This window comes from Sinocyclocheilus rhinocerous, unplaced genomic scaffold, assembly GCF_001515625.1.
Source record: "Sinocyclocheilus rhinocerous isolate Xijiao unplaced genomic scaffold, SAMN03320098_v1.1 scaffold154, whole genome shotgun sequence".
In the NCBI taxonomy this organism is placed as follows: domain Eukaryota; kingdom Metazoa; phylum Chordata; class Actinopteri; order Cypriniformes; family Cyprinidae; genus Sinocyclocheilus; species Sinocyclocheilus rhinocerous.
This window is the reverse complement of record NW_015659335.1, coordinates 419,697-420,099: the sequence shown is the minus strand read 5'-3', so window position 1 is coordinate 420,099 and position 403 is coordinate 419,697.

Sequence of the window (403 nt, the reverse complement as noted above, 5' to 3'; positions counted from 1 at the left end):
AACTGATTAATCCCATGTTGTAAAAACAAAACAAAACATGTGCTCGTGCGCAGGGGGCGCCGCTAAGGGGGGGAAGTTAGGACGATTCTAAGTAGTAACAGTAGTAGTAGTAATGTAATATAAATTATAAATGTATCTACCAAAGAGTTACAAATAAAACAAAATTACAGCTTATTTCTGCATTTCCGGCAAACTTATCTCCCCCCATTCAGTGCATGGTTTCATCCCGTCCTACGTAGCATAGAGTCACTGAGTGAGATCAGATGGTAAACTGTCAAATTAGAGATGTCTTTGAGTTCGAGGGGGGGCAAACCGAGCCGGACGATTTGGTCAGTCGCACTTTTAAACACATTTTAGTTTTGCTATTGAAAATCTACAAATTCACACTCTGATTACATAGAGC